The following is a 25,000-nucleotide window of genomic DNA, read 5'->3' as shown; positions in this document are numbered from 1 at the left end:
GCTGCAACACGGTAAAGCCACAAATTTGTCCCGTCGCTGCTACACGGTAAAGCCACAAATTTGTCCCGTCGCTGCTACACGGTAAAGCCACAAATTTGTCCCGTCGCTGCAACACGGTAAAGTCACAAATTTGTCCCGTCGCTGCTACACGGTAAAGCCACAAATTTGTCCCGTCGCGGGTACACGGTAAAGCCACAAATTTGGCCCGTCGCTGCTACACGGTAAAGCCACAAATTTGGCCCGTCGCTGCTACACGGTAAAGCCACAAATTTGGCCCGTCGCTGCTACACGGTAAAGCCACAAATTTGTCCCGTCGCTGGAACACGGTAAAGCCACAAATTTGTCCCGTCGCTGCTACCGGGTTAAATCGATTCAAATCACATGTTTTAGATCACTGGGAAGAGGCGCTAGGGCCCCAAAACACACTCAGATTTACGCCCAACCTCTGCATCAGTTCCCGCGCGCTCTCTCCCCCAAAACTGAGGTCCCCCGCCAAGCTATCGGCCATAAAGACGCCAGCCACTTCACACACTCACGAGGGAGGAGGCGGAAAACGTTGCATCTGGTGATATACGCGGTGGCAGACCCAAGTACGAGGAACGGTATGTGTCACGGGTCTCGGCGGATATCATGATCTGTATAACGCATCTTCGCCTTAAATTCTACGCTCGCTAACGATATCTACTTATAGCGCAGTGAAGAAAGCGAGACAGTTGTGATTTGCTCTTGACACTTTCACAAATATACTTTAAGTTTAAGGGCTAACGACGTGCCACGGATATTGGGTTGAAATGTAACGCATCTTCGACAAAAATCTTACATTCTCTACTGCGAAGTGAAGCAAAGGAGTTATTTATTTTATACTTTCTCTCGACGTGTGCAAGTACTAGCGAGATCTTGGGTTGAAATCATGATCTTGTATCGCATCTTCGACAAAAATCTTACATCCTCTACTGCGAAGTGAAGCAAAGGAGTTATTTATTTTATACTTTCTCTCTCTCGACGTGTGCAAGTACTAGCGATATCTTGGGTTGAAATCATGATCTTGTAACGCATCTTCGACAAAAAACTTACATTCTCTACTGCGAAGTGAAGCAAAGGAGTTATTTATTTTATACTTTCTCTCGACGTGTGCAAGTACTAGCGAGATCTTGGGTTGAAATCATGATCTTGTGACGCATCTTCGACAAAAATCTTACATTCTCTACTGCGAAGCGAAGGAAAGGAGGTAGGCTATTTATGATCTACTCTCGCCCTTCTCTCTCATGAATATAATCTTTGACCTAACGACGTATGCAAGTACTAGCGATGTGTCACAGGTCTTGGGTTGAAATCATGATCTTGTAACGCATCTTCGCTATATATCTTGCGCTTTATAATGATACTTTTGCGAAGCGGAATAAAAGAGACATATATGATTTACTCTCGCTGTCTTCACGCATAAAACTTTAGTACGAGCGAGGTGTCAGAGGTCTTGGGTTGAAATCACGATCTTGTAACGCATCTTCGCTATATATCTTACGCTTTATAATGATACTTTTGCGAAGCGGAGTAAAAGAGACATATATGTTTTACTCTCGCTGTCTTCACGCATAAAACTTTAGTACTAACGATATGTCACGGATCTTGGGTTGAGATCATAATCTTGTAAGGCATCTTCGCTATATATCTTACACTTTATAATGATACTTTTGCGAAGCGGAGTAAAAGAGACATATATGATTTACTCTCGCTGTCTTCACGCATAAAACTTTAGTACGAGCGAGGTGTCACAGGTCTTGGGTGGAAAATTAATCATGATCCTGAAAAACAGCCTTGCCATAAATCATTCTACTTTTGGTGATGATGTTCACTTTTAGCGCAGCGAAGTAAACGAGCTCTCTGTGATATGCTTTTGCCAGCCGTGTTTCCCTTTATGAGTTTTTTAGCACAAGCGATGCGTCACAGATCTTGGGTGGAAATCATGTTCTTGAAATGTATCTCTGCCGTAAATACGCTGAGATTTCGACGGAGAGTTACTTTTGGTGCAGCGGAATATACAAGACATTGGTGATTTACTCTCCGCGTTTCCCTCATCGAATAGATTTTAGAGTTAACGACGCGTAACGGATTTTAAGTTTCATTTGTGGCGTAAACTTTCAATTAAATATTCTGATTAAGTCTTTCAGGAATGCCAGTATATAAAAGTAATGACTACCCTCTGCTACAGTTCAGTCAGTCAGTCAGTTGCTCAGTCAGTTGACCTCTCGTTCGGCCACCTCTTTTGATTCTTTTTTAGGAGCAGCGAGTAGCGGGCTTTTTTTTATTATTGTTTCCTTTTTTTGTGCCCTTGAGCTGCCTCCTTTGTTGTAAAAAAGAAAAAAAAACAGAAAAAAAACAGGAAGCATGAGGAATAATATTAGTGAGTCAATTAACCAGTCAGTCAATCAAGTTATTCGGTCAGTCACTCAATCAGTCAATTCACGTTAAAGATGAGGAGCCATATCAGTCATCAAGATAATCAGTCACTCAGTCGCTCACTCATTCAGGTCACGGAAAACGAGGAAAAATATAAGCCACTTCTGTTTTCCTCTCTCTCTCTCTCTCTCTCTCTCTCTCTCTCTCTCTCTCTCTCTCTCTCTCTCTCTCTCTCTCTCTCTCTTCAGAACTACTACTACTACTACTACTACTACTACTACTACTGCTACGCCACACACACAACACTACAGGCTGATCTCACTTTTAATCTACGAGGTAACAGCAGACACCTGAACATGCCAGTAGTACCACGAAATAGGAGATGCAGGGCTGAGATCATGCTTGTTTCTAAATTAACGAAGGTAAAAGAAAGACCGAGGAACTTAGGAGAAAGGAAACAGTGGGAAGAGGAAGGGAGAGTAGAGAAGAGGAGGAGGCGAGGAGGATACGATATTTGAGAAGAGGAGGAGGCGAGGAGGATACGATATTTGAGAAGAGGAGATGAATGGAGAGGTGGGATAGGAAAAACGAGAAGAGAAGAGAGGATTATAAGAGTAGGGGGGAGAGGAAAAGAGAAGAGAGGAGACGAATAGAAGAGGAGAGATGATGAAAAGAGAGGAAAGAAACATACAATAGAAAATAAAGAAAAAAAGGAAAGGAGAAAAGAGGAAAAGGAAGGAGAAAAGAAAATTAATATAAGAAAACAAGGAAGAGAGAGAGAGAGAGAGAGAGAGAGAGAGAGAGAGAGAGAGAGAGAGAGAGAGAGAGAGAGAGAGAGAGAGAGAGAGAGAGAGAGAGAGAGAGAAACGACCCTACAGCAGGATATGATTGTGAAAGTGATACGAGAGAGAGAGAGAGAGAGAGAGAGAGAGAGAGAGAGAGAGAGAGAGAGAGAGAGAGAGAGAGAGAGAGAGAGAGAGAGAGAGAGAGAGAGAGAGAGAGAGAGTGTTCCGTGATGTGAGAGATAAGATTAGATTCCCACACATTCTCAAAGATATTTTCACTCCTCTTCCTCCTCTTCTTCTTCTTCCTCCTCCTCCCCCCCCCCCCCCTCAACCGTGATTTCTTTCTCTTCTCTCTCTTGCTCTTCCGTGACCTTGGCGCCGCGCTGCGTAACACAACATAGGAGAGACGCGGAGAGCCATTCATGAGGTAGGTATTTCCAGCACCGTTGCCAGATTATCGTACTCAGAGCCTCGTGACATAACATAGGAGAGACGCGGAGATCCATTCATGAGGTAGGTATTCTCAGCACCGTTGGCAGATTATCGTACTCAGAGCCTCGTAACATTACATAGGAGAGACGCGGAGAGCCATTCATGAGGTAGGCATTCTCAGCACCGTTGTCAGATTATCGTACTCAGAGCCTCGTGACATAACATAGGAGAGACGCGGAGGGCCATTCATGAGGTAGGCATTCTCAGCACCGTTGTCAGATTATCGTACTCAGAGCCTCGTGACATAACATAGGAGAGACACGGAGGGCCATTCATGAGATAGGTATTCTCAGCACGGTTGTCAGATTATCGTACTCAGAGCCTCGTAACATAACATAGGAGAGACGCGGAGGGCCATTCATGAGGTAGGTATTCTCAGCACCGTTGCCAGAAGGGTCAAACTACCAGTAGGATCATATAACTACCCCTGAGAATGCCCCAGACTCATACGAAAGCCTTATCAAATGGTTGTTTTTAGGTCCGTGGTACAGAAGAAGGGTCAAACTACCAATAGGATCATATAACTACCCCTGAGAATGCCCCAAACTCCTACGAAAGCCTTGTCAAATGGTTGTTTTTTAGGTCCGTGGTACAGAAGAAGGGTCAAACTACCAATAGGATCATATAACTACCCCAGAGAATGCCCCAAACTCCTACGAAAGCCTTGTCAAATGGTTGTTTTTTTAGGTCCATGGTACTGAAGAAGGGTCAAACTACCAGTAGGATCATATAACTACCCCTGAGAATGCCCCAAACTCCTACGAAAGCCTTGTCAAATGATTGTTTTTTAGGTGCGTGGTACAGAAGAAGGGTCAAACTACCAGCAGGATCATATAACTACCCCTGAGAATGCCCCAAACTCCTACGAATGCCTTGTCAAATGATTGTTTTTTAGGTCCGTGGTACAGAAGAAGGGTCAAACTACCAGCAGGATCATACAACTACCCCTGAGAATGCCCCAAACTCCTACGAAAGCCTTATCAAATGGTTGTTTTTTAGGTCCGTGGTATGGAAGAAGGGTCAAACTACCAGCAGGGTCATATAACTACCCCGGAGAATGCCCCAAAATCCTACGAAAACCGAAATGATTAGAAATATGGACCCTGGAACTAACCCTACCCCAAGCACTCAAGGCCACATAGCTGCAAGGATTAGCGAGGCGCCGGAGAGCCGAAGACGAGAAGTTCGAAGACTCACGCCGGAGCTCTGACGCCCATGGTCCCGCAGCCTCACACAACAGATATGACCAAAAGTCCACAAAGGAGGTTAGTAGCGTTCTCATGAGTGTTTATCACGTTCATGGTGCAGCAGTCTTTGTCAAACTATCACTTGGCTCATAAAACTACCCGTGGAAATACCCACAGCAGCCTCGACGAAGGACTTAACAAATGTGGGCAGGTTTGCGCAAGCCGCGATATGTTTGTGACTACAGGTTTCATAGACTTCGGAGCTCACACACATGCCCGCACTTGTTATGCCTTTCGTTGAAGTTGTTGTATTAGTATTATTTCCATCATCGGCAGACTTATGAGCCTGGCGCCTGTTTGACAAGGTTTTTCCACCCTAAACGTGACACAGCACTCATGAGAACACGATTGATCTCTATTGTGGCCTTGAGAAGTCGCTGTTTTGAAAGCCGAGAGCGTCTGTATTTTCATCACCGGTAATTTTACGAGCCTGGCGCCAGTTTGACAAGGTTTTTCCACCCTAAACGTGACACAGCACTCATGAGAAGCCGACTGATCTCTATTGTGGCCTTGAGAAGTCGCTGTTTTGAAAGGCGAGAGCGTCTGTATTTTCATCACCGGTAATTTTACGAGCCTGGCGCCAGTTTGACAAGGCTTCTTCATCATAAACGTGACACAGCACTCATGAGAAGCCGACTGATCTCTATTGTGGCCTTGAGAAGTCGCTGTTTTGAAAGCCGAGAGCGTCTGTATTTTCATCACCGGTAATTTTACGAGCCTAGCGCCAGTTTGACAAGGCTTTTCCACCCTAAACGTGACAAAGCCCCCATGAGAACCCGACTGATCTCTATTGTGGCCTTGAGAAGTCGCTGTTTTGAAAGCCGAGAACGTCTGGGTGTACGGGCCTTTTGCGGGTTCCTAATAACTGTCACCTCGAGGAATTTATTGTTTCAGGGCCGAGCGTGTGAATGGTGACAGCAGGCTCATATCGATGGCGTCGTGTGTTGCCCGTTGCGCAAGACGTCGGTTTGAACAAGATCAGAAAAGGGATTAAGATGAATGGATGGAAGTAAGGAAGAAGAGAAAATGAGGAAGATGATGAAAAAGAAGGAGAAGAAGGAAGGGGAGGAGAAAGCGGAGGAGAAAAGGAGGAAGATAATGAAAATGGAAGGAGGAGGAAAAAGGGGAAGGACGAGGAAGAGGATGAACGAAGGAGAGCAACGGAGGATAAATAAAAGGAGGAGGAGGAGAGGAGAAAGATAAAGAAAACAAGACCAAAAGGGAAAAGGTGGATAAAGGGAAGCGAAGGAAACGAAAGGATGATAAACAGAAGGAAAGGGAGGAGGAGGAGATTGAAAAGGTCACGGCTGGAAAGAAAGAGTGAATAGAATGATGAAGAAGGAAAAAAAAGAGGCTGAATAAATAATGAACGAAGGAGACCAAGGAATGATACACAGGAGGAGGAGGAGGAGGAGGAGGAGAAAAGGAGAGAGAGAGAGAGAGAGAGAGAGAGAGAGAGAGAGAGAGAGAGAGAGAGAGAGAGAGAGAGAGAGAGATTGATTGACTGATTGGCCTCAAGCTTGTAGTTACATAGATTTTACACATTGTCTTTAAGAGCCACTGGTCCACTGAGCCGTAGCCGTAGAGAGAGAGAGAGAGAGAGAGAGAGAGAGAGAGAGAGAGAGAGAGAGAGAGAGAGAGAGAGAGACCGAAGCATGACAAATTGAAGAGAGGAGAAAGAGGAAGAAGCTAACGAAAAGAGGGCTGGAAAGAGGATAGAAACGACGCTTATAAGGAGGAAGAGAGAGGGAAGATAAGGAAGATAAGAGGAAGAAGATGGAATTAAATAAACACAGAAGAGAGCGTTTATGAGGCGCCGGAGAATGAAAAAAAATATAGACGAAACAAAAGATACATGACGACAAACTTTCCATAACAAACGGTCGCGCTCTTCCAGATGAAAAGAGCGGATGAAGAATGCTCGATGACGCAACACTCTTCCTCCTCCCCCTCCCACCCCCCCCCCTTGCCATGCCGTCCCTTCCTCTCTCCTGCTCTTTCCTTCGTCTTCCCTCCCTCCCTCCTTCCCTCCCTCTCCCATACCTGCATCTGCCCGTTTTCGAAGTCTTCTATGGGTTCTGTACAAGACAACGAAGGAAGGGCACCAAAGCTTTTTACGAGAAAGGGAGAGAGAGAGAGAGAGAGAGAGAGAGAGAGAGAGAGAGAGAGAGAGAGAGAGAGAGAGAGAGAAAAGGGAAAGACGCGAAGATTAAGTCCGTTTAGAAAGAGTTTGAAAATAAAAGACAAAAATAACAGACGAAAGGACACACACAAAAAAAACATGTATTAACAGGAGCAATGAGTAGCGGGCTTTTTTTTTTTTTCTTTACGCTCTTGAACTGTCTCCTTAGCTGTAAAAAAAAAATAATAATAAAAACTTTAGCCAACACGAGAACGGCCTCATAAGACCAAAGATTGATAAATAGGAGGAGGAGGAGGAGGAGGAGGAGGAGGAAGATGAAAAAAAAGGGAAGGAAGAAGAAAGGTCAGATTTTCACACCTTCCAATTAATTTCTGACAAAGTTCATAAAATATCGTCTAGCATATGTAAGGTTTTCACACATATTATCGTACATACATACATGCATACATACATACATGCATACATAGCTACACATATACATTTACATATCATTCATACACGTTACAATTCATCCAGGTTATCGTCACACCACTCATAACTTATCCATATTCTCATTCATTCATATTATCTCATTCATTCATACTCATTCATTCATATTATCTCATTCATTCATACTCATTCATTCATATTATCTCATTCATTCATACTCATTCATTCATACTCATTCATTCATATTATCTCATTCATTCATACTCATTCATTCATATTCTCATTCAATCATATCCTCATTCATTCATATTCTCATTCATTCAAACTCACTCAATCATATCCTCATTCATTCATATTCTCATTCATTCAGACTCATTCATTCATATTCTCATTCATTCAAACTCATTCATTCATATTCTCATTCAATCATATTCTCATTCATTCATACTCATTCATTCATATTATCTCATTCATATTCTCATTCACATTCACATTCTCATTCATATTCTCATTCAATCATATCCTCATTCATGTCCTCATTCATTCACATTCTCATTCATTCACTTTCTCATCCATTCATATTCTCATTCAATCATATCCTCATTCATATCCTCATTCATTCACATTCTCATTCATTCACTTTCTCATCCATTCATATTCTCATTCAATCATATCCTCATTCATATCCTTATTCATTCACATTCTCATTCATTCACTTTCTCATCCATTCATATTCTCATTCAATCATATCCTCATTCATATCCTCATTCATTCACATTCTCATTCATTCACTTTCTCATCCATTCATATTCTCATTCAATCATATCCTCATTCACATTCTCATTCATTCACATTCTCATTCATATTCTCATTCAATCATATCCTCATTCATGTCCTCATTCATTCACATTCTCATTCTTTCACTTTCTCATCCATTCACACGCTCATTCATTCCTATCGTCTCTCTGTAAGGGTTTCCAGACCAGTCATCCTTCAACACCTCGACCAGCGTCAGTCATCTCTATGCGATCAAGGTCAGATTCCTCGTCTCTATATACGCATTACGCTGTTGGGTAAGAGAGAGAGAGAGAGAGAGAGAGAGAGAGAGAGAGAGAGAGAGAGAGAGAGAGAGAGAGAGAGAGAGAGAGAGAGAGAATGTGTTGCCTTGAAAGATAAAGATAGAGCGTCCTTGATGTTAAGAATCAGTGGAAGCAACTATCACTCTCTCCTTCAGTCAGTCAATCAGCCAGTCAATCGCTCCTTCAGCCAGCCAGTCAATCAGTAGGTCAGTCAGTCAATCTCTACTTTACCCAGTCAGTCAGTCAATCACCCAGTCAATCTCTCCTTCAGCCAGTCAATTAATCAGAAGGTCAGTCAGTCAGTCAATCTCTACTTTACCCAGTCAGTCAGTCAGTCAGTCAGTCAGTCTTTCCTTCAGCCAGCTAATCAATCAGTAGGACAGTCAGTCAGTCAATCTCTACTTTACCCAGTCAGTCAGTCAGTCAGTCAGTCAGTCAGTCAGTCTTTCCTTCAGCCAGCTAATCAATCAGTAGGTCAGTCAGTCAGTCAGTCTCTACTTTACCCACCCAGTCAGTCAGCCATTCAATCTCTCCTTCAGCCAGTCAGTCAGTCAGTTAGCCAGTCAATCTTTCCTTCAGCCAGCCAATCAATCAGTAGGTCAGTCAGTCAGTCAGTCAACCTCTACTTTATGCAGTCAGTCAGTCAGTCAGTCAACCTCTACTTTATCCAGTCAGTCAGTCAGTCAGTCAACCTCTACTTTATGCAGTCAGTCAGTCAGTCAGTCAACCTCTACTTTATGCAGTCAGTCAGTCAGTCAGTCAACCTCTACTTTATCCAGTCAGTCAGTCAGTCAGTCAGTCAGTCAGTCAGTCAGTGAGATATATTCATCCACACACACATAAAGAAACAAATAAAATGACTGACTGACTAACTGACTGACTGACTGACCGACCAACTCTTTCCCTCCCTCTCTCTCACTCACTCACTCTCACACTCACTCACACACACTCATACACTCACTCACTGACCACCACCATCACCGCCACCACCACCACCAAGAACCACACTTATTTTCGCTTACTTAACGTTATGGACCTTGAAAAGTGTGAAATGATGATGTCCTCTTATGTACTTTCTCTAAACGATAAGGAGAGGAGGAGGAGGAGGAGGAGGAGGAGGAGGAGGAGGACACCAGAGAGATAATCATATTTCTTAAGGGTACAAAAGTGAAGAAAAAATTGGTGTTTCTGTGTGTGTGTGTGTGTGTGTGTGTGTGTGTGTGTGTGTGTGTGTGTGTGTGTGTGTGTGTGTGTGTGTGTTGACCTGCTCCCATTCATACATCTCTTATCTTCTTTTTTTTTTTATTCTTGACCTTGTTATAGCGACCCAAGATAACCTAGTCAGTAATGTCACGGTAGGAGAACACTCGGTTCCTGCGATCATAAACTAGTGCGCGTTGACATTAGAGCTCAAACATCGGTGACTGAAAATAAAGTAAAGATGCCCAATTTCAAAAGAGCCAACTTCGTAGAAATCCGACGAAAACTAATAGATATGCAACTATCAGATGACGGCAATGTAGAGGACGCCTGGCTAAGCTTTAAAAATCACTTACTCACTCAGCAGGACACATTCGTCCCCTTGTGCGAGAAGCGAATTAACACTAATAAAAGTCCACCTTGGTTTAATAGCGAAATTAAACACTCAGTCAAGGAGAGAAAATTGTCTTACAGGTTAAAGAAAGAGCAAAGCACGCCCGAAAACATTAGACTTTACAATGATGCCAGGCGACGAGTTAACAGATTAGTGCGTCAGGCAAAGCGTAGATATGAAGAAAATATTGCAGCCAACTGTAAAAATAATCCGAAATCCTTCTTCAGTTACAAAAACAACAGAAAGGCGATCAGAAGTGGAAGTGGACCTTTAACAAACAGCAACGGTGCACTAGTGACTGACAGCCAACACGTTGCAAATCTATTAAACAATTACTTTTCCTCGGTGTTTAATAATAACAGTCCTCCCACCACCACCACCACCAACACCAGTACTAATGTAAATCCCGAGCATGCATTGTCTAACTTTGAAATAAAACCCGATGAAGTCCTTAAAGCCCTCAAATCACTTAAAACAAATAAAAGTCCTGGACCTGACAAAGTATATCCAACTCTGCTGAAAGAAACAAAGAGTGAAATACTCTCCTCCCTCACAGCCGTATTCAATATGTCCTTGCGACAAGGCATCGTCCCTTCAGATTGGAAAAAGGCTAACGTGACACCGATTTTTAAGAAAGGAGACAAAAAAGTACCAGGTAATTACAGACCCATTAGTCTAACTTCGGTTGTAGGTAAGCTACTTGAGGGCATAATTAGAGACAAAATTGTGAGTTACCTTGAAAGCCACTCATTGATTGGGGACTCACAACATGGCTTCCGAAACAAAAGATCCTGCCTATCAAACCTATTAACCTTTTATAACGACCTCCTCACTGTTTATGACGTAACCAAATCACTGGACGTAGTCTATCTTGATTTCCAGAAAGCGTTTGACAAAGTCCCGCATCATAAATTACTTTACAAATTAAAGCAAATAGGTATTGACGGTCAAGTAAACCAATGGATCGCGAATTGGTTGAGCAACAGACAACAGAGTAGTGATTGACGGATTTAACTCAGAGTGGGCGCCTGTCACTAGTGGCGTCCCTCAGGGCTCGGTCCTTGGCCCAGTGCTCTTCATTATATACATCAACGACGTGGATGTTGGACTCAATAACCGCATTAGTAAATTTGCAGACGACACAAAGATTGGTAACTCGGTTCTGACTGACGAAGACAGGCAAAGCCTCCAAGAGGATTTGCACAAAATTTCAGCTTGGTCGGATAGATGGGAGATGCCCTTTAACGTAGACAAGTGCCAGGTCCTTCAAATTGGAACAAAAAATAAGAAGTTCGAATACGAAATGCGCGGCGTTAAACTCAAAAGCGTTCAATGCGTCAAGGACTTGGGGGTCAAAATCGCGTCAAACCTCAAATTCTCACAGCAATGCATCGATGCAGCAAATAAAGCGAACAGAATGTTGGACTTCATTAAAAGAAACTTTGTATTCAAGAATAAAGATGTAATACTCCCGCTCTACAACAGTTTAGTCAGACCCCACTTGGAATATGCGGTACAGTTTTGGTCTCCCCACCATGCAAAGGATATTGCTAAATTAGAAGGTGTTCAGCGTCGGGCAACGAAAATGATCCCTTCCTTGCGCAACAAATCCTACGAAGAAAGGCTTTCTACCCTTAACATGTTCTCTCTTGAGAAACGTGACGTCGCCTCCGAGGAAAACTGATCGAATGTTTTAAAATACTTAATGGTTTCACGAATATAGACAGATCAACATTGTTTATGATCGATGACACTTTGCGCACGAGGAACAATGACGTAAAACTCAGATGTAGACAAGTAAATTCAGACTGCACCAAATTTTTCTTCACCAACGTTATAGTGCGAGAATGGAATAAGCTTCCACCATCAGTGGTCCAGTGTAACACGATTGACTCCTTCAAAAATAAGCTCGACCGTCACTTCCTTCAACTTAATATCAACTAGAGTAGAAATGCAACGTTTTGGAGTCTTCTGATTAATGTAAAATCACTTAGGTTTAAGGACAGACCACCAAGTCTGGACCATGGGGTCTGTGTGGTCTGATTTTCTATCTATCTATGTAAATCTCTCTCTCTCTCTCTCTCTCTCTCTCTCTCTCTCTCTCTCTCTCTCTCTCTCTCCAGTGCACAAGAACCGAATTAAGTGAAGCAAAAGAATTAAATTATATCAAGTCTGCGATGAATATGCAATCTCTCTCTCTCTCTCTCTCTCTCTCTCTCTCTCTCTCTCTCTCTCTCTCTCTCTCTCTCAAAGCAAAAATTACATATGTCAAAGTTTACTAAGGGGGCGTGTGTGTGTGTGTGTGTGTGTGTGTGTGTGTGTGTGTGTGTGTGTGTGTGTGCGAAGGTTCAGTCACCCAGGCACCGTTACACTGAGTACATTAACATTACGTCATGACATCCATCAGGAAACAAGCGAAGATTAGATAAGAAATTCAACAAGTTCTCGCCATTTCTATTTGTTGTTGTTGGTGGTGGTGTGGTTGTTTTGGGAGGAGGGGGAGGAGGAGGAGGAGAAGGAGGAGGAGGAGGCAAAAGAGGAGACCATTTAGTAAAGAGATATAAAAAAACAGACGATAGTTAGATAAATGATGAACAAAAAGAAGGAGGAGGAGGAGGAGGAGGAAGAACAGACGTATGAGGGAGAGCAAAAGAAGCAAGACAAAGAGGAGGAGGAGGAAGAGGATGAAGAAGAGGAGCAGGTGTATGTGGAAAAGCGAGAGAAGGAGGAGGAGGAGGAGGAGGAGGAGGAGGGGGAAGAGGAGGAGGAAGAAGAACAGACGTATGAGGGAGAGCAAAAGAACCAAGACAAGGAGGAGGAGGAGGAGAATGGGGAAGAGGATGAAGAGGAGAAGCAGGTGTATGTGGAAAAGCGAGAGAAGGAGGAGGAGGAGGGGGAGGAGGAAGAAGAACAGACGTATGAGGGAGAGCAAAAGAAGCAAGACAAGGAGGAGGAGGAGGAGAATGGGGAAGAGGATGAAGAAGAGGAGCAGGTGTATGTGGAAAAGCAAGAGAAGGAGGAGGAGGAGGAGGAGGGGGAAGAGGAGGAGGAGGAAGAACAGACGTATGAGGGAGAGCAAAAGAACCAAGACAAGGAGGAGGAGGAGGAGAATGGGGAAAAGGGTGAAGAGGAGAAGCAGGTGTATGTGGAAAAGCGAGAGAAGGAGGAGGAGGAGGAGGAGGAGGAAGAGGAGGAGGAGGAAGAACAGACGTATGAGGGAGAGCAAAAAAAGCAAGACAAGGAGGAGGAGGAGGAGGGAAACCCGTTAATAGGAAGACTTGATGACATAATAAGAGCTAGTAAATTCACCGCCTTCTTCACTCCTCTTAAACACTATAATAATAATAATAATAACTATCACCCTCCCCCTCAAACACTCGCTAAACACTTAGGTCGGTATTATAAAGACTTTCGCTTCCCACATCACCCAATTCTAAAGGTCAAAGAGGGGGTCAGTCGGGTTCTAATGAGTGTTTCTTCAGGGTCACGGTACAGAGGAAGGGTCAAACTATCACCAGAGCCATAAAACTACTCCTGGAAATGCCCACAACTCCTATGAAAGCTTTGTCAAATATATGTTTCTTTAGGTTCACGGTACAGAGGAAGGGTCACACTACCACCAGGGTCATAAAACTACTCCTGGAAATGCCCACAACTCCTATGAAAGCTTTGTCAAATATATGTTTCTTTAGGTTCACGGTACAGAAGAAGGGTCAAACTATCACCAGAGCCATAAAACTACTCCTGGAAATGCCCACAACTCCTATGAAAGCTTTGTCAAATATGTGTTTCTTTAGGTTCACGGTACAGAAGAAGGGTCAAACTATCACCAGAGCCATAAAACTACTCCTGGAAATGCCCACAACTCCTATGAAAGCTTTGTCAAATATGTGTTTCTTTAGGTTCACGGTACAGAAGAAGGGTCACACTACCACCAGGGTCATACAACTACTCCTGGAAATGCCCACAACTCCTATGAAAGCTTTGTCAAATGTGTGTTCTTGGGTGACGAAATGTTTCATAATAAGACCGTCACACACACACACTTATACTTTACTCATACGATTACACGGCCAGCTCTCAGTGATTTCATGCAAGGGAGATCAAGCTTCTTGGTACACAGCTGGGTTTGTTTACGTCGGAAGGAGAAGAAGAAGAAGAAGAAGAAGAAGAAGAAGAAGAAGAAGAAGGTACGAAAGGAGCAACACTACACACACGAAACGAGAACGAGAAAAGAAGAGAAAAAAAAGAGAAGGAACAAAAGACCCAGATCGTGAATGAGAGCCTTAAGGGAGTGCCGTTGCAAAGGCGTAACTCTAGACCTTGAACTGGAGAGAGAGAGAGAGAGAGAGAGAGAGAGAGAGAGAGAGAGAGAGAGAGAGAGAGAGAGAGAGAGAGAGAGAGAGAGAGAGAGAGAGAGAGAGAGAGCATACGTAGGCTGTATTTTAATAGCACGACGAACTATTACTGTCATGTTTGAAATCTTAATTATCCTGCCATATTTTCTTCTTGGATCAACCGTGTGAAAAGAAACTGATAAAAACAAAATCTGCAATCAGTTTCAGGAGCTCGGTAAACCATTTAGGCGAGGCGATGAAGTACACACATTGGCAGGAGTGTTCTTCTCCTACCGAATCATCCGCCACTGGAACAATCTTCTTTCATAAGTAGTAAGTGCGGACACCATCAACTCAATCCACCGTTGATTATAAGTTGGGTCAGGAGTAAATTAACCCGGTAGCAGCGACGGGCCAAATTTGTGGCTTTACCGTGTACCAGCGACGGGGGCCAAATTTGTGCCATGATATAACCCCCCAAAAAAGAGATGATGCATAAACTGATGACAAATGCGTTGATATATATTATGAAATGGTTTGCGTGAGTGATGATTTTTTCTCATTTTTCTCGCTTAGAGGGGCCTTTAAGAAACATGATCCCCGCAGCTACCGGGTTAAATACGGAAGTGATTTCATCTGTTCTGCGGGCAGCAAGTGGCTGTCAAGCAGATTAAATCACCGGAGCGGGCAGCCTGGTAATGAGCCAGTAGGGTTTCTTGCTGCCTTCATTTCCATGTTTCCATGTTTCCACTACTCACGACGAAGTTTCCTCCCAAACGCCAAGACCAGGCCCAAGGAGATATGCCGAACAATACATTTTATTTGAAAATGACCACACCGAAGAAACAAAAGCAACAGCACATAAGTTTTGGACAATAAGAGAAAAAAGAATGAAAGAAAAAGAGGAAAATAATTGGCCCAGATAGTAGAGACGCATCAGGGAGTGCCGTTACAAAGGCGAAACTCCCGACCGACTACTCCTACTACATTTTTCTTGGCATGTTGCTGGGAAAAAAGATCTGAGCAGTGAAAGTGGAGTGAAAAGTGTTATAGTGGAAAATAGCAAAGCACATAGGCAAGTAAATCAGGGAAAGAAAAGAACAGAAAACCTAAGATCATGATGAAGTGCTTAACCCGTGTACCAGCGATGGGCCAAATTTGCGGCTTTACCGTGTACCAGCGATGGGCCAAATTTGCGGCTTTACCGTGTACCAGCGATGGCCCAAATTTCTGCCATGATATAAACCTCCCAAAATAGATGATGCATAAACTGATCACACATGCGTTGATATATATTACGAAATGGTTTGCGTGAGTGATGATTCTTTTTCATTATTTTACTTAGAGGGACCTTTAACCTAACCTAACCTAACCTAACCTAAGAAACATGACCCCCGCAGCTACCGGGTTAAGAAAGTGATGTAATACTGAAAAGAAAAGTGTGAAGAAGTGAAAAAGAAGAAAAGAGGAAGGAAAGGAGGAGGACCTAAGAAGCGATACAGAGCGTCACAGGTCAAAAGAAGAAGAAGAAGAACTTTGCGCGACAACAGCTTGGATAATATTCACGTAACACGACTAAATATAGGCGATGAAACGAGACCTAGATGAATAAAGGAGAAACATTAACATACACATAACACTCCATCTAGCATGATTTTTCAACACCTCCAGGGCTAATGTTATGGAGATGAGCACCGGGGCCACGCGCAACTATAGCGTATGCTCCCTTAACAACAACAACAAATAATAATAATAATAATAATAATAATAATAATAATAATAATAATAATAATAATAATAATAATAATAATAATAATAATAATAATGCACACTTTCTTAACTGGACTAAATATGAGAGAGAGAGAGAGAGAGAGAGAGAGAGAGAGAGAGAGAGAGAGAGAGAGAGAGAGAGAGAGAGAGAGAGAGAGAGAGAGAGAGAGAGAGAGAGAGAAATACACAACAAACTTCAAAATCGACACAACAAAAAGAAAGAAAACGGAGTGCATAGAGAAAGAAAATGGGAAAAGAAAGCCACTGAGTAAAAGCAACAAGTAAATGACTCCAAAAGAACGAGAGAAAGAGAGAGGAGAGAGGGAGAGAGAGAACGCGTGAGGCATCAAGTTCACGGCATCAACAAGTGGCGGTCTCTCTCTAGCTTACCTATTCTCAGAGAGCTGACACCTTCACCCTTCCCTGTACACGACCAGACTGGCTTGCGTCCAATCGCTGCCCCGCCTTATATGTGCTCGCAGTGTGACGTAATTGCCTTCTGTCACGAGCACTCCTGCCTCCTCCTCCTCCTCCACCTCCGCATCATCCTCTCGTTCATTCATTATCGAAGAGGTGGAGGCGGAAGAGAGACAGTCAAGGGGTGGAGACAGAAGGGAGGATTCTGTCAGGAGAAGATAGTAAATTGAGTATTTTTCAAAGATGTTGATGAAATAAATAGTGCATGAGGTAATGCTTGTTGAGGGGTAACTTGAAATAGAATGGTGTGCATGATCCTGCATGTCCGTGCACACACACACACACACACACACACACACACACACACACACACACACAAGAACGAAATGCCTTATCAAATTAAATCGTACACATTGGAAAAGGTAGACGTAAATTAGCAAATAATATGATAAACTGTGCTAAAACGTGACATTATGAGGTCAGGTTAATCTTGTAGAAATGCACAAACGAATAAGAACAAGTAGTTGAGAAAATACACACACACACACACACACACACACACACACACACACACACACACACTAGCAGGTGCCCGGCTTATCAGATAGACACACAAGTGGTTACATTCATGCCCCGACATAGCCGAATGAAGTGCCGAGAGTATGTCCGCTTCACAGATCATACCAACGCATCTCATTCACCTCTCCTCTTCCCCCTCCTCCTCTACTCCGTTCACCTCACCTTAGCAGATAAGCCCCGCCTACACAACCACAGCATCCACAAATAAGAGTATAGCATTATTAACGGAGGCGAAGCCTCTGGGACTGATGGTCTTCTGGGCCAAAACCACGGTCCAGTCGCTTGGAGGTTTCTGAATGACACAGTTCAGTCTGCCCATGCATGTGGTGAGGATGTCGAGGTCACCAGTTTCAGACAGCTTGGTAACGTAGTGCATAACAATGGCGGGTCTTACCAGGAAGTCACTCGACGGATTAGTCTTGCCCACGGTGTTATGGACTCGCTTAACACGAGTATATGGCGTTGTCGATATCTACGTAGGCGGACAAAGATTCGAACCGACACAGACCCCGAGTAGTGACTTGTTGAGGCGTGTCGGTGCCTTTGATACCAAGTACCTTCGCAGGATCATGGGGCATCGCTGGAATTACTTTGTGTCGAACCAGCGACTTCTCTGGAAGCCGAGTCGAGACCTGTTACCAGCTTAGTCCGTGAACGCCAACTCCGGCTGTACGGGCACGTGCCACGCCTCCTGGACGCCGGCCCAGTTCACAGAGTTAGTTCTACACAAGACAACCCCGAGTGGAAAAGAGTGAGCAAAAGACCAAAGGGACGCCCACATAAGTCTTTGCTGGGGCAAGTCTATCGATCTTGCCAGGAGGGACTTGAGATGGACAGGGTAGCTTCGTGGGAGCTGGCTCAGGGTGACCGTCGGGAGTGGAGGCGGCGAGTGAGTGAAGCGACGCGGCCTTGGGAGTATGTATCGTCTCCAGCAGTTCTTCCCCCTCCCAGATGCTATCCATATACAAGGATTATATGTATCGTCTCCAGCAGTTCTTCCCCCTCCCAGATGCTATCCATACACAAGGATTATATGTATCGTCTCCAGCAGTTCTTCCCCCTCCCAGATGCTATCCACATACAAGGATTATATGTATCGTCTCCAGCAGTTCTTCCCCCTCCCAGATGCTATCCACATACAAGGATTATATGTATCGTCTCCAGCAGTTCTTCCCCCTCCCAGATGCTATCCACATACAAGGATTATATGTATCGTCTCCAGCAGTTCTTCCCCCTCCCAGATGCTATCCATATACAAGGATTATATGTATCGTCTCCAGCAGTTCTTCCCCCTCCCAGATGCTATCCACATACAAGGATTATATGTATCGTCTCCAGCAGTTCTTCCCCCTCCCAGATGCTATCCATAGACAAAGAGTATGCATCTCATGTGTGAGGAGGCTCCACACACACAGCTCTCTTGGATAGAGTAGAGTCTAAGGTTCTTCGTCTCATCAACTCCCTCTTACTAACAGTCTTCCAGCTCTTAAATACCGCGCGGCGAACTCATCCAATCATCCAGTCCAGTTCTAAAGCATTTCCATTCGCACCTCCTCTGATTTTTCTTTTCTTGGTTTTCTTCATTAGCAAGCTGATTCCTATGTTTTCTCAATTATATTCTAGACTTCCTTTCTCGTCCCTTTCAACCTGGAGCCTTTTTTTCCTTTATCTGCATGTTTCCTTTCCCTTCCTCCTCACTTCCCTTGCAGCTGGTTTTCTTAGCTTTATCTCCGGGAGTAACTTATTTTAATGACCTTGTTTTGGTTCTTTTTTGTTTGCTTTATGAGAGCGTCGCATTGTGGGCACAGTGTTAATCTCTGCCTTCAAAGTCTTCCTCCTCAATACACAATAACCTTTCTCCTCAACACAAGATAAGGTACAAAACGTTTAACTTAACATTCAAGACAAAACCGTTTCTCTTTCCCACTCAAATACAAAAGCGTTTGTCTTCTCCAGATACAAAAACGTTTTTATTCTTATTGAAGGTCAGAGACATCAGTTAGGAGCATACACTATAGCTGCGCGTGGCCGCGGTGCTCATTTCCGTTCCATTGGCCCTTGAGCCTGTGGAGGGCGAGAACCCATTGATTACCCCGAGACACAGGGCCAGGGTGACATCCGGGTTACCACAGTTTACCTTCTTCAGGTCTCCCGAGGTACCTATTTATCGACCAGCACGAAAGGGAGGATGAACAGCTGCTTGGCACGCTAACCACTACATCACGTACCACATGCATTCAAACATACATGCATGCATACATTCATACATACATACATACATACATATATACATATCCCCCTGAATGTATTTTTCTCAATTTTGTAAAGTCGTGGATACATTAACATATTTTTGCCTAATACATCCCGGCCCGGGCAGTCAGCGTGCAGCTCACCAAGGTGGGCAAGGAAGGACCTAAAACATTTTGGCTCTTCCCTCCTTTGAACACATTCTTATGGAAGGACCTAAAATATATTGGCTCTTCCCTCCTTGGAACACATTCTTATGGAAGGACCTAAAACATATTGGCTCTTCCCTCCTTTGAACACATTCTTATGGAAGGACCTAAAACATATTGGCTCTTCCCTCCTTTGAACACATTCTTATGGAAGGACCTAAAACATATTGGCTCTTCCCTCCTTTGAATACATTCTTATGGAAGGACCTAAAACATATTGGCTCTTCCCTCCTTTGAACACATTCTTATGGAAGGACCTAAAACATATTGGCTCTTCCCTCCTTTGAACACATTCTTATGGAAGGACCTAAAACATATCGGCTCTTCCCTCCTTTGAACACATTCTTATGGAAGGACCTAAAACATATTGGCTCTTCCCTCCTTTGAATACATTCTTACGGCCTCTCCCGCCGCTTAGCCTTCTTTTTGGCCTCTGGAAATAGTTGATGTGGGCGGCAGCAGCGTCTGAGGATACCGACCATTCTATCACAACGTGTGACTATTTTCGCCCGTGAATATAGCTGTATGTGCGCCCTTCAAGGAGCAGGCGGCCTGCTCCTTGAAGGGCGCACATACAGCTACATTCACGGGCGAAAATAGTCTGACTATTTTCGCCCGTACAAAATGGTACAAAAGTACCATTTTGATACTTTTTGTCGGTAGCGGTACATTTTTACGACATTAAGCTAAAGTGGTACGAAATTATCATTGAGGAAAAATTTGATACTTTTTTACCAATTTAGTAAGAAAAATGATACATTTTCGTCTCACCGATGCATCCAGGGAAATGTGAAAAAAAGTAAAAGCCGGTATAAATTTGTATTTACGTATATATTCTACCGCAGATCAGCGTTTCTGTGTTTTTGTGACCCGTTAAAATCATGTATCTGAGTATACAGCAGCTGATGGGGCAGAGTATACGCGTTGCCCCGGTGACGCTGAGCCGGATACAAGAGCAAGACGTGTACAGGACCGAGGAGACAAGCGGAAATCCCAACAGCGTAAGTTTTTTTTTTTTTTAAGTACTATTAGGTAATGAAAGACATTAAACATGCTAAAATGTTACTTTCTCGTGATAGTGTGTGCATGAAGTAGCTGCAAAACTTACATAATATTGAAATAGTACTAAATAACATTTATTGCGCCATGGAATCATAGAAACGATTGAAGCGAAGCTACTCTGACATGATTTATATAACTAATATTCTTGTTGTTTTATCATATCTGCATCAGCTACATTGTCTGTGTTATCTTAATTATAAGTTTTAATCTCTCTCTCTCTCTCTCTCTCTCTCTCTCTCTCTCTCTCTCTCTCTCTCTCTCTGTTACCATACAAGTCATCATGCTGCAATAGACACTGCAGACTGTGTACACCCTACATCCCTGCCAGACGTAAGAGTTAAAAAAATAATATTTAAGTAATTTCCTCACTGTAAAATATAAATTACCTAAAATTACCGGTTGATACTTTATTTGGTACTTTTTTTCAGCCATGTGGTACATTTTTACATTTTGATCATTTTTTATGGTACGTTTTAGTTTTTTCCACTGGGAACACCTGCCTGACCCGTATGGCAGTGTTTACGTCAGCGTCCAACAAAGAGTGATGTCCCCCACGTCAGTCACAGCCCCAGCTCGCGCACCACTACTACGCCTACACGGCTATGATTATGTAATGTGTTTACAGGATAAAGCACAAGAATTTTCCCAGCTGGGAAAGGGCAAGAAAGTGGCTAAATAAAGCTTAATGTCACGCTTCCTACACGATATAGATAACATAATGTTTTAACAGGCTTAGGCACAAGGATGAAGTAACTCGCATTGAACAGAGGTTCTCAAACTGCTTCTAAGCGGTCGCAAGATTTCTAGAGGGTGAAAATACCTCAAAAACACAGTTTGAAAAATTATATCATGATTGTTCTTTTATATTTTACTTGTCAATATAAAACAATAGTGAGTTTGCTTGCCTCGAATCCATACACTCCTGGACCTAAACAAATAATCGATGAAAACAGCACAGCTACTCAGTCTGACTTGAGACCTAAATAATACTGATAATACTGATCAGGTTCCAGCGTGATGAAGTGGTGTGTGGTCCTGAAGGCAGCCCGCTCATGTCGCTAATAAATGGCAGACTCTTCTGCTAAACTTATGCCTGATTTAAGTATGTGCAAAGCAAGAATATAAGATAAATTACTAGGTTATTATGAGTTTTATGATGTTACAGCGAACATAGCCTACTTACAATGTTAAGATATGGTGCAGTTGTGCTGTAGTGCCTGACCCGCCTGATGGGTAAAAGGCTCCCAAACCCACTCCGCCGATGAGGTACCTCTTTCCCGACTGGTTAAGGAGTGGCTTACCCACCTCATCGGACGTGGGTTCGATCCCCGGCACCGGTAAAACCCTTTCCAGGTCTGGATTAATTTATCGTGTTTCGTGGCACGCAGTGGTCGTGTGGCGGTATGGTAAAGTGGAATTTAGAGGCGTTACAGAGAGAGAGAGAGAGAGAGAGAGAGAGAAAAAAAATTGTGTGTCAGACAGTCGGCAATGCTTTCTTTTTTCGCGAGAGGGGGGAGGGGTCGCAAGTCTTCCGAAGTGATTTGGATGTGTCGTAAGTCAAAGTTTGAACACCTCTGACTTAGCACACGCCCCCAACTTACCTCTCATCTAGCACAGCAGCAATGACAGCCTACAGAGGGATACACAAAGCTGAGTGAGGGCAAACTATAAAGAATTTAACACTCACCGGGCCTACAGATTATTTCAACCACTTTTTCTCTCTCTCTCTGGGGTCTGTGTGGTCTGATTTTCTATGTAATTCTATGTAATTCTCTTCAGGCCTTCATATGTAGCTGCTTTCACCCTTACATGAGAAGAATCTGTAAGGACCAAAATGTCTGTTAAATGATTCTGGGTATATAACAAAAAGTAACGATAATAAGGCCACTGTTAGATTTTCAATACATTCTTAAATAGCTGATTCTTTTCCTTACCTCGTTTTTATATCTGCCGAGACTTCTTTTTCTTGATCTGATTTCCAATATAATGAAGGACATGGAGGCTATTTTTCTCTCTTCCTCGTCCTGCTCCTTTTTTTCTTGTTCTGATCAAATAACAGCAATTTCTAGTTCCATGGTTCCTTCTCTCTCTTTCCTCTGATCTCATACCTTCTCTCTTCTCTTTTTCTTTCTTCTCTCTTTTATCATTACTTTTCCTGGAGCTTAGCAGAGGAAAAACAGCATAGCAAGAAGAGATAGGTTACCGTTTCTTCATGTGTTCCTCCCATTCCACACTGTGCTAGGAGTCAAAGGATGCCTGGAAAGACTTGGTCAACATTATTTAGTCCCTGAAAGACAAGAGTGAGGTTAGCATCCTAGCCGAGCCCTAACCAAGGAACGGAACCTCGTCACTTTCCTTGCTGCCATTCCTCTTGTCCCGCGCTGTCCCACGCTGTCCCGCGATGAGCTGTGCATGGTACTTACCTGGAAAAGATGGAGGCATGCTTACATATACTTGAATGTCTCTGAACTATGTCATGTGTACCTATTAACTTGAATATCTCTGGAGCTATGTCACGTCCACCATTTAACTTGGGCCCCTATCCTTAACAATCTCAGAAAGGCTGCCCATTACCCTAAATCATATTAATACTATCTATATACCTATCTCAGCCTTTGATAACGCTACTGAGAGGCTGCTTGTGACCACCAAAACTCATAAACACAATTCAGTCAAGTTCTCCATCACTCTTTCATAAAATTCTCATAAAATCATCCTGTAAAAAGTTGACCCACCTCTCTCAGAACACTCCCACTCTCAGCCCCGCCAAATACCACTAAGAGGCTGCTTGTGACCGCTAAAATTCACAAAACATAACTCAGTCAAGTTCTCCTTCCCTCTTTCATAAAATCCTCATAAAATCATCCTTTAAAAGGTTGACCCACCTCTCTCAGAATACTCCCACTCTCAGCCCCGCCAAACACCACTAAGTGGCTGCTTGTGACCACTAAAAACTCTCACAAACACAATTAATTACATATGTACGGTCAAGTTCTCTATCACAATTCCAGTTCCCCTCCCTTAAAAAGTTGACCCCCCTCTCTCAGAACGCTCCCACTCTCAGCCCCTTCAAACACCACTAAAGGACTGCCCATGACGCCCGGACACTCACCAACACTGAAGATCAGACCAAGCAGGTGCCTCCACGCTGGCCAGCCGGCGCCGAGGCCTCCGCCAGGCAGCAGGTCAGCTACGGAGGGAGAGAGTTTCAATGGGTGATTTTCGCTGATTCATATGCACCATTACAATTGCTATTCATATGAGGGAAGAAATTTAGACTTTAAAATGCAATAGAGAGATTACTTTAAAATTGTGACTACTTTTGAGTCTTTAAACAAAACTCGGAACTCACTATACCATGATTTATACCATGAAGAGCAGCATCAATTCATCTCATATTTGAACTTTTCCTAACACCCACTTTAAGCTTGGAAGGACAAAGTGTACAAAGACAGCAGAATACACAAACTCAGCTCACCTTATGGACGGCAGGAGCCTGGCCTCAGTGGCACAGGGTCACGTCTAAGGCTCAGTGGTCTTTCTGCCCATCCACACACCCACACCCTCTCCAGCCGAGAAGGGCAGGGAGCGTGGACGGCATACTTGAGGCAGTCCCGACATAACCCCGCACCGCCTCCGCCAGACTCCAACGGGCGGGGCGGCATCATGGTGCAGGACCACGAGCCACCCCTGAGGTGTGGCGCGGGGCACTGTAGGGTAACGGTGCCCCACACTCGATGGCACTGCACTTCACTGCACTTCACGTCACTGCAATTCACTTTACTCCACTCGGTTTTTACACACTCTCTACGTAAAGTCATCCTCATTCATTTTCATCACATCTTCGAACCATATCAGAGTGTCCTGTTTCACGCATTCAGCAACTCATTCTAAAAACTTTACGCTGTGCTAAATCCTCCCAAAAGTCTGCAAAGAGAAAACACAAATTATATAATAAATAATAATAATAATAGTAAGTAATAATAATTAAAAATGAATATATACATCTTAATTATCATTAATAATATATTCATCACTATTACTACTATCAGTATTATAAAACTGAGGAACACAGTGGCTGAATGGTCTGTGTGCTGGCGCGGCGTCCACAAAGATACAGGTTTGCGTCCCGCCCGCCCTTACAGACTAGCTGGCAAATTTTCATTCATCGCCAAATGCCTTAAGACTACCCACATGCTGTTCTGAAGACCAT

The 25,000-nt window shown here is 43.5% G+C and overlaps 2 long non-coding RNA genes across 5 annotated transcripts in view; one reads left to right on the top strand and one right to left on the bottom strand.

Moving 5' to 3' along the window:
- LOC126982753 (uncharacterized) overlaps positions 1-6,569 on the top strand; it is a 7,378-nt gene extending 809 nt beyond the window's left edge. The window contains exons 1-5 of one of the 4 annotated variants that reach the window (XR_007735335.1): positions 1-1,319; positions 1,472-3,699; positions 3,786-3,867; positions 3,954-5,226; positions 5,515-6,569. The exon at positions 1-1,319 is cut by the window's left edge and continues 809 nt beyond it. This is a non-coding gene — a long non-coding RNA (uncharacterized LOC126982753). Of the gene's footprint in view, positions 3,700-3,785; positions 3,868-3,953; positions 5,227-5,514 lie in introns of all 4 variants that reach the window. The other 3 variants (XR_007735337.1, XR_007735336.1, XR_007735334.1) reach the window with 3 other exon arrangements.
- Positions 6,570-22,474: 15,905 nt separating this feature from the next.
- Positions 22,475-24,628, bottom strand: LOC126982446 (uncharacterized). Its single transcript, XR_007735181.1, has 4 exons — positions 24,266-24,628; positions 23,900-23,977; positions 22,722-23,210; positions 22,475-22,607 (listed from the first exon to the last, which is right to left on the bottom strand). It is a non-coding gene; the product is annotated as an uncharacterized LOC126982446 (long non-coding RNA).
- Between the last annotated feature and the right edge of the window lie 372 nt (positions 24,629-25,000).

Source organism: Eriocheir sinensis, chromosome 51 (assembly GCF_024679095.1).
Source record: "Eriocheir sinensis breed Jianghai 21 chromosome 51, ASM2467909v1, whole genome shotgun sequence".
Taxonomy (NCBI): domain Eukaryota; kingdom Metazoa; phylum Arthropoda; class Malacostraca; order Decapoda; family Varunidae; genus Eriocheir; species Eriocheir sinensis.
This window is presented reverse-complemented; position numbering and strand designations above follow the sequence as displayed.